Consider the following 9514-nt stretch of genomic DNA (forward strand, 5'->3'; position numbering starts at 1 on the left):
TATGATATAATGGAAAGAGTATAATACTGGAAATAAGGAGACCAATGTATAGCTTCAGCTGAGTCATCGAGCCTGTTGGTCCCTCAAATGCCTACTCTGAAACAAGATGGTATTTATCAGTCTCTTCCCACTCTAACTTGGTAGTTAGAGGTTGAGGCCCTGGTTTACTCTGAATCCTATCACATGAGTTCCTGCCGTCACTATCCAGCATAGCCCGAGAGGAGTCTTTTCCTAAATACTATGCTCACAAGACACCCAGTGTCATTCCATGAATTTAGTATTTTTTGCCCTACCACAAAGGAATAACACAGGTCATCTGGTATAGAGTTCTATTCAATTATAAATAATAAATAGAAACATAAAGAATAATATAATACACTCATAATCCTATTACCTAGAATCTCACTTTTAAAAAATCCAGTAAAGGAGGTGTGCAATAGAAACAGGAAAAGCTAGTTAAGCAAGAGATCTTTGTTTAGTACCTGTTTCTCTCATGAGATGGTTTATGCAGAAATATTTATTAAATGCCTGTTGTGTGCCAGGTGCTGCCTTAGGTGCTGAGGTTGCAGTACTGACTAAGGATCAGTCTCTGTTCTCAAAAAGTTAGTATCTAGTGGAAAAGACAATAGGGGGTGCCTGGGCGGCTCAGTGGGTAAAGCCTCTGACTTTGGCTCAGGTCATGATCTCAGGGTCTTGGGATAGAGCCCCACATTGGGCTCTCTGCTCAGCAGGGAGCCTGTCCCCCCGACGCCTGCCTCTCTGCCTACGTGTGATCTCTGTCAAATAAATAAATCTTAAAAAAAAGACAAAGAATAAGGTGCAATGCAACATGGTGTTAAAGGAACTCTCAAGAGGGATAGTTGACCTTGCTTGAGGCGTCAGAGAAACTTCACACACGAACAAAGGCAATAATTGAACAAATTTCTGAAGTATGAGTTTTTCAGAGAGAAAGGGGTGGTAGGAAGGTGGATTACAAACTCGGAGGATAGCAAGGGCAAAGCCCTGATGATGAGAGATAACATAATCTCCTTAGAAAACAGCAAGAGGTACAATATGGCTGGAGCAATGAGGTTGATGGAATGTCAAAATATAAGATAGAGCAGGTGTCAAGATTATTCATGGGGGGGGGAGTGCTTATTTGCCTTGATAAGGGGTTGGGTCTTTATCTTGAAAACAATAATGAGCCACTGAAGGGCTTTACACAGGAGAATTAAATAATCAGATTTGCACTTTAGTAACATAATTCTTGTGACTATGGAAAATGGACTTCAGAGGCAACTTTATAGGCAAGGAGACTAGTTATGAGGCTATTGCACTTATTGAGATGAGAGAGGATGAAACATTGACCTAACCTATGACAGCGAGAATAAAAAGAAATGGATATATCTGAAACACCCAAAAGGTAAAATAGACAGGACTTTGAGGCTGTGGAAGAGAGAGTAGTCAAGGGTGCCACCTACGATGGGCTAGAGGAGGGGCAGGTGGAGAAAGGAAAAGAAAGTTCGGGGTAGAACATGTTGCCTTTGAGGTACCCTTGGGACATCCAAATGGAGATGTTCAGTTGCAATGCAATATAGAATAGAAGAGGTAATAAAGTAACCAAATTGGAATATAACAGGAGAAGGTAAATATTGCTTACAAGAGACCAGAATCTCTTGGTATGTGAAAAGAAGCGTCTGTTTAGGCAGTCTGTAATTTATAACATCCTTGAACCTCTCTGTGAACAGGAGTCATAACCCATGGATGGTCATAACTCATGGCCAAAAGGAACAATACCAAAGACATGGACTCATAGTTAAACAGGAGTAGAGGCTGGTGCGGGGGAACAGTCCCTGAAAGCAGGTAGAGGAATAAGCTGGAAATAAGAAGAATTATTGCTTATTCAAATCCAAATCCAAATATATTTTTATACATATTGTGTATCTGAAAGTTTGAGGTGCACAGATATTCAAAACCAATTAGTAATAGAGCTAGAATGATGGCCTAGATATTTTAAAACCCAGTTATTTCTGGTTTAGTAAACAATAGTTTAAAGCTATTTATAGGAGAATCTCTGTTCTGATATTCTTTGACTAGAAATTTCTTATTCTAAAACCATGCACCGATATTTCAATTATGATTTATACTCAAAATGATGTCTCCCAGGCTCTCAAATTCCCTACACACTTTCTAAAGTTGTTAAAAGTGTTTTGGGGAGGGACAAAGAAAGTGGTAGTGGTGGAGGTAAAGGCTGGTTAATGGTGAAGCTAATGAAGGTTCCATGACTCCTTCCAGAAGGGGTCCTAACTAGTGATAACATGGTTACAAGATTTAGTAAAAAAATTATGAAAATCACTTTTGTGTATTTTCTCTGTCTTCCAAACTGTACATACTTCAGACTCCAGAGAACCTAGCTTAACCTGACCAGCAGTATCTAAAGTTAAGAATTAATATTAGGATTAAAGTTTGAGCTTAGAAGTTAGTAGACCAAAAGTACACGCAACAAAAGAAAAAATAGCTACATTGTACTTCATCAAAATAAAAAAAATTTTATGCATCAAAGAACATTACCAACAGAGTTTAAAAAAAAAAGTATCCCACAGAATGGGAGACAATATTTGCAAATTATATATCAGATAAGAGAATAATATTCAGAATTTATCTAAAAACTCCTATAACTCAATAATGACAACAAAACAATCAGATTAAAAAATAGGCACAGACACCAGGCTGACTCAGTCAATGAAGCATGCAACTCTTCATCTGGGGTGTTAATTTTGAGGCCCATGTTGGACATGGAGATTATTTTTTTTTAAATGGGCAAAAGACTTAAATACACATTTCCCTGAGGAACACATATAAATGGCCAATAAACACATGAAAATATGCTCAAGAAAATATGTTAATAATTAGAGAAATGCGAATCAAAATCACAATGAAATATCACTACACACCCAATAGAATGGCGATTATGAAAACAAAACAGAAAATAAGTTTTATGAGGAGAAATTGGGACCCTTATACATTGCTGGTAGGAATTAAAAATGGTACAGCTGCTGGGTAAAACTGTATGGCAGGTCCTCAAAAAATTAACCATAATATTGCCATATGATCTAGCAATTCCACTTCAGAGTATGTACACAAAAGAGTTAAAAGCAAAGATTCAAAGAGATATTTGTACACCAGTGTTAATAGGCACATTACTAACAAAGCCAAAATGTGAAACCCAAGTGTCCATCAACAAAAGAATGGATAAACAATATGTGGTATCTCCATACAACAGCATATTATCCAGCCTTAAAAAGGAAGGAAATTCTGACATATGCTGCAGTATGGACAAAACTTGAAGACATTATGCTGAATGAAATAAACTAGTCACAAAAGGACAAATAACTGTATGATTCCACTTACATGAAGTGCCTAGAGTAGTCAAATTCAGAGACATAGAAAATAGAAGGTTGGTTGCCAGAGACTGGAAGGAGATGGGAATGGGAAATTATTATTTAATGGGCACAGAGTTTCAGTTTGGGAAAATAAAAAAAAGTTCTGGAAGTGGATGGCAGTGATAGTTGCACAGCAATGTGAATACACTTAATGCAATGAATTGTACTTTTATAAATGGTTAAAATGGAAAATTTTATGTTATGCATAGTTTACCACAAAAAAAAAGGACACTAATTTCTTCAATGAAAGTTTCCCTCACTAACTTTGGGGTATCTATTCCAGAGAACAGATCATCAGAAACTACTGTTCCATCAACCAACATGTATCTATTGAATGCTTCCTTTATGGAGTGAAATAGTCATTTCCCATCCCAGGTCATGGTTAGCTATAGAAGACATCTAGACATGAATTTTGAAAGAAGGAAGAGTTTGAAAAATGATCTTCTTTCTCTGTTTTTCTTTTCCCATCCATTTGGGACAGAAGAGTCATAGAATTCAAATCAGTCAATTGAAAATGGAACTAAATATTTACAAAAATGCCTGACAGATGGTTTTGGGCAGGTGATCTCCAAGGAAACTTACCAACTCTCATCTCTTCTGAATTGCGTTGTTAAACCTCTTAGGAATATTCAGTACTTGAGTGAAACTTAATTCAATGTCATGCAACAAGACTTAATAGCATAAGGACTCAATCAATAGAGACTGTGTACAAGAAATCGAACTCTAGTAGAATCAGTAAGCACACCAGATCTCTGTAAAACTTCACACAAGTACAGAACATTTTTCTTTTGTATTAAACATTTTCCAAGTGATGACCATTCCTTTGGTGCCAGTCTCTAACTATAATGATGAGTATTCTTATATCCCAGGACTGATGGTGCTACTAAGCCAACTCTTTTTCTTTATCTGTAACATTAGGACATAGGCTGAATGATCTTAGGGTTTCTTATATTTCCCACATATTGCATGTTGAATTATTTCGTATTTTTAGAACACATCGTTTTATTATACTTATTTGTATATATTATACTAGTCAGTAATACATCAACTATCAAGTTCACCTCCTAACACACCAAAGCATGATACAAAGTATAATGCCAAAAAAGATTGTAGATCTGTCTAGATAAGTGGTAGACATTACTATAAAGGCATTTGACTGTCATTCATTGGTGTCTTAGTCTGTGTTCCCTTCTTTTTCTCTCTCTCTTTTCTCTATGAGCTTAGAAAACTTTTCTCTGTCACGGCAATCAGTTAAAAGTGGTATAATACTTCTAAAATGTTTGATGCATTTAAAGTGTTCAATAAATGTTTGTTTCCAAATTTTAGTTAATTTCACTTTTTCCATCAAAACAATTATTTGCTTTTTCTTTATGAACAAAATCAACTTTTCTATAAAAGTAATCAACCAGCAACTAACTGGTTTACCCTCTATTTTGTTTGGGTTCTTCAGAAAGCAGACTGAATGAGGTAACTTACTTGATAGGTAATCTTGGGAAGCAACAGAAACTGAGAGAGTTAAGAAAGAAAAGTCATTTGAGAACACATTATTGAGCTGGCTACCACACTGACCAATTGGAACTCAAGTTTACTAAGGATTCTCCAAGAAACCATATAGAATCCATCTTAGAATTTTCCTGCCCAAGGACAAAGACTGATGTATTTATCAACTGACTCCCTTCCCTTATTGAGGGAAGCTTTCAGGGGAATTAGTCCCCTCACATATCTGGTCATTCAGTGTAGGTTTAGTGAACTTCTGTGGCTTTGGAGAGAGTGATGAGGTAGGAAGGCAGAAAGATACTACAGGCACTTGTTGGGCAGGGGTGTGAGCGGTTGGGGGTGGTGGACTGTGGCTTCCATGGGAACTGACCAACACCTTTGCAGCTGAAATCAAAGGAAGTACCACAGGACACCAAAAGTATCTGCTACCATCTATCATTAAAGCTTCTCAGATCCATTTTTGCCCTATATAAAATTCATTCAGTCATCAGTTCTTGAAGATCATGATTAGCTGCTAATTCTCAAAAGGACTTAAGAGAGCTGAGGAGCAAACAGATGTCCCATGTTGCAAATGGTCCAAAGACCATAATTTACATTCATCAGGTGCCTTCTCTACCACCCATTATAGATTTTCCTCACCTGTGGCAAGTATTTTAGCTGGGCTGAGTTATTCATTTGGGAAAGAGACCCAGGTTTTCATCCTCGAGGCTAAGCTCTTGGATGGCTTGCTCATGTAAGACTGAAGTTGCTACAGTTTTTCATTCAGTGCTACCACCAGGTGTGAAAGAACAAGGGGAATCCCAGTGAATATTTTGAGGTCTAGAAATATTCCTCCTTGTCCCCATTATTTAGCAGCAATACCAGGTATGGATGATAATCAGATTAATTAACCTGCCAATATAAAAAAAATGTCTTTCTTTAGCTACTAGTACCCTAAGAGCCAAAGTTATCAGGTAGTAGTTGTAGCTATAGGTTTTGTGAGACTTTTGTTGTATCTCTCAGTAGTAGAGATTTCTTCTTCCCACAAGCAGTAATCAAGATCTATAATTTAACAGAGCCTAGGGATGTGAGCAGGGGAAGCACAACTCTGCAATGAATTCACTGCAATGAGTTCATATGATGGTGAGAGAAGTCATTCCTACTTCCCTGCCTTGGTTTCCAGGCCCATGTATTCTAATTATTGAGTACACAGCACCATATATTGGCCATTGGCTCGGTGCGTATACCTCATCATGTAGAACAATTCCCAACCATACAGGGTGTTGTCCCCAAACTAACTGAACCCTTACTAGTCCATTTGTACACTCCATCAGATCAGCTTTATCTAGATAATGCGGTGTGTGGTAGAAACAGTGGATCCTATGGTCTCGGGTTCATTGTTTTCCCTTTGTTGTATCTCTTTCACTGCGGTTCTTTTAGTCGAAAGTGATGTTATTTAGGATATCATGTCAGTAAATAAATCATTCTTTAAGCCCACAGATAATGACCCTGAAAGAGATGCTATGGGTGAAGAAGCCGAGAACATATCCAGAATAGGATATGCTTCCTGTAAGGATGAATCACTTCTTCCTCTGGGGTGGTGGTGGTGGTGGTGAGAGATCTGATGCAATCAGCTTGCCACTAAGTGCCTGCCTGGTGTCCTGGAGGATTGGTACTTCATTGAATGCTCAGTATTGGTCTTTGCTGCTGACAAGTCAGAACTTTTACAGAAGCAGTAGCTATTTCAGTTTGGTAAGAAGGAGCCAATACTACTGGGGCCATGCATGGCCCCCATACCTACTAACAAAGCTACTTTGTGCATGGGTCCATTATACTAACATTGGGGTGTTAAGAACAGAGGCTGGCTGACATTTGCCCGAGGAGAATCCTGTTTACCTGTTGTTAGGAGTCATAGATAGTCTCTGGTACACATTAGTGTAAGGCACAAGGATGTTCATGTTTGTTTCTTCTATTCCTATACTCTCTTATAGTCCATATACATCTCTCCCAAACTTTATAGTTGATAGTAAAATCTTAGTCATCTAAGATTTTAAATCTCTGACCAATCAGCCATGTAATTATCCACTGCCCAGGAGAGCATATATATCCTTATATTAGGCTAATTCTTCTTCCATACACTAAGTGCTGTTCCAATCTCTGCCCACTATGAGGCTTTCTTTTTACCACTGTCCTTTAGTGGTGGTAGTCCTACGGATGGAATATAGCACAACAGCAGACCATTTTCACTTGTACCAACATATAGAACAAAGCCATCTTTAAAATAGGCTTGGATTTTTTTTTTTCTCCTCCATCAGTTGGTCACAGGGAGCATCTCATGAGGCCATAGGTGTGGAATGACAGAGAATCACTGGTGCAACAGAGGGTGGTGACATGGGAGTCTGGTCATCTGTTTGTAAAGTTTCCTTCTGCCCTCTGGACTTTCTTAGGCCTGATCCTGTATATCATTTCCATCATATGATGAATCGCTGCTCTCTAAGCTCACCTTATAACTTAGATGATTTGACAATAAACTTACATTTTCAATCACTTGATGTCCCATAGTCAGGTGCTCAGTCTCTACTAGGACCCTGTAGTATAACAGAAACTGCTTTTCAAACAGTAGGTGGTTTTCTGTAGCAGGAGGCAGACCTTGACTCAGAATTCTAGAGCTCTGAATTACCACTCTCCATTGGATACTTCTAGCACCACTGAATCTATTGGGTCACATAGTCTAGTTATAAGGAAATTTTTACCATTGCCTGAACTGCTGCAGAGTCTTTGCTCCTTTGAGTCTCACTTGAAACTGGAAAATTTCCATGTCACTCAATAAATGGTTTGGGGCAGTATTGGCTGTCTCTAAAATTAAGAGAACAAACTTGTGCTGTACTTCTTGCTAAGTGTTAGGAATGCAAATTTTAATAACTAAGTATATCCATCCTAGTTATATGTTTGGGGTTTGGGAGAGTGACCACAGGATGGTCTGCAAACCCATTGGAGATGCCTTGTAACAGGACTCCTTTTATCCCCTGGCCTCTTGAAGCCTCCACTTTATTGAGGGGGTGTATAATGACATTTGGATTCCCTATTATGAATGACAGCTTAGATTCTGTATCTAAAAGCCCTTGAAAACTCTGGGTAAATGACTATAGTTTCCTTTATGAGAAGAATTGAAGAGTTAATGTATATGTTTATGAGGGAACTGCATGGTCTTTCCTTGAGGAGATCAGGATTCCTTTTCAGCCATTGGGCTCTGGGTCTAGGAACTACCTCACTTCCGGGTACTCAACAAAAAATTATAATTTTCTATCATCAGGATGCTGATCCTAGCCTGCTGCTCATCTGTTTTTGATTTTTTTTAAATTATGGAAGTCAAGTAATACTTTCACAGGTTGCCTATCTATCTTATCTCTAAGAATATAGTCTACTAGTCATTACCCCAAATCTCTGAGGTCAGGAACCCTGGGTTACCCCTCTAGTTTTATTGCCCATTACGGTAACTATGTCTTTGATGTTTAAGTACAGTTACCTGGCCTCCAATCTCATGGAATTCTTTTATTCCCATTGACATTTGGGAATCCAATTCTATGACAGCATTTTGTTCCATGAGCCCTGGTTCAGAAAGTACACTGTCACTGAACTTTTAAAAGTGCTTCCACATTTTTTATTACCTCAGTGAAGGGAATAGTCTAGGAAATGTTGTCCAACAATGGATCTCACATAAAAACCCCATTCTAATATATCGACCTCTTTGAGTCTTCTGATCTATTCTTTAATACTCTGATAGGTAGTTCTGGCATCTCTACATCATTGTCATGTTCCAGCTTAAAGGCACCATCTCAGCAGTTGTTGGGACAATTGAGGTATCCTTGCCAAGATGTTAAATTCTGAGTCATTTTATATGTTCCAACAAACTCTCCCTTATTCTGCTTTATATCCTAATTATCCCATTTTATTTAAACCTTCAAATATATTCCCATAGATCTTTCCCTCATTCTTGTCAGTACATATTAGCCAGATTCTCTAATTATTACAGTAACTTATTTCTTTCCATAGCAGAGACTGTACCTTCCCTCATATGTAGTACTCTGGGACCTGACTCTCATTGTTAATCTGCAGAACAATTGAAAGAGTCAGTAGAGAAGATCCCAAGGAGGATAAGCCTCATGTTGCAAGCATTCAACTCAGGGAGGTGCTCATCCTCTCCCAGCAAGGGAAGAGTGCTGTTTTCTAGTGAGGAGGAGAGACTGGTTTCTACAGCCTTCATTATTCAAGAGCATCCAGGGCTTAAGGCCCTCACACATATTCTTAGAGATGCCTTCAACCCAAGTCTCAGGGTCCCTGTCATACTCCGTCAAAGCCATGATGTAAACATGGATCTTAGACATAGGAGATCTACATGCCCAATCTCCTTTGCCATTCTGCTGCTCCTAAGATTAAATTCAGAACCTGATTAAATTCAGAACCTGATTAAATTCAGAACCTGCCCTTTTGCTGTAGGGTCTGTTTACTTTCTGTCACGGAGGACATTTGACTTTCACAGAATTCCTTGAGTTGATAATTGGCTGACTTGAATCTGTCTTTCTTTTAAGGCATTCTTTAAGGCTTCTAAGGCAGTT

Source organism: Lontra canadensis, unplaced genomic scaffold (assembly GCF_010015895.1).
Source record: "Lontra canadensis isolate GAN:19392208 unplaced genomic scaffold, GSC_riverotter_1.0 scaffold23, whole genome shotgun sequence".
Lineage (NCBI taxonomy): Eukaryota > Metazoa > Chordata > Mammalia > Carnivora > Mustelidae > Lontra > Lontra canadensis.